Consider the following 620-nt stretch of genomic DNA (forward strand, 5'->3'; position numbering starts at 1 on the left):
TAAATCCTTACGGTGGTGGACTTAATGGGTACTACTTTGCTGCGCGGATGAATTTAGCTCGGGGTGGGGGGTGAAAAGGCCATTTTCAAATCGCGCAGTATTTAATTTTGATTCATTTGCGATATATATGGAATTAATAACCTTTCGTCCAGTTTAATTAGTTATCTTAAAATAGAAAATCAATAAGTTAAAATAGATTCACAAAGATTTTTTTTTCTATTTTTAGAGTTGCTGTACACGAGGGCTTGTGAATTTTTTTTTTTTTTTCAACATTGAAAGACTACAGAAATCACTGTGATGTAGAATATGTGATTAAAAAAAAAAAAAGTGTTTTCAGAAAGATAAAAAAAAAAAGAGCCTGGGTATTTTCACAAAACCTAGAGACGTAAACCGACATCATGGAATTAAATCTTCTGAAATTCTAATATGAAAATTCAGTCGAAACCTATCGTGTTTTCAGTTATCCACGTTTTTTCTTTATACACTTTTACGCCGACTCCTTCATTCCACTGCTTCGTTGGTTGAAAGTAATCGCGTTTCACTATTAGTCCGTTCATCGTGTCTTCAGTTTGTTTGTTACGAATTTACCAATGAAATAAATATGGTGACTGGTAAGTGGC

At 33.2% G+C, this 620-nt stretch overlaps 1 protein-coding gene across 1 annotated transcript in view; it reads right to left on the reverse strand.

Annotated features, from left to right (window-relative positions):
- The window catches only part of LOC119594415 (glutathione peroxidase 2-like), a 44,173-nt gene that overhangs the window by 31,865 nt on the left and 11,688 nt on the right, over window positions 1-620 (reverse strand). The window lies entirely within an intron of this gene.

This window comes from Penaeus monodon, chromosome 33 (assembly GCF_015228065.2).
Source record: "Penaeus monodon isolate SGIC_2016 chromosome 33, NSTDA_Pmon_1, whole genome shotgun sequence".
NCBI lineage: Eukaryota > Metazoa > Arthropoda > Malacostraca > Decapoda > Penaeidae > Penaeus > Penaeus monodon.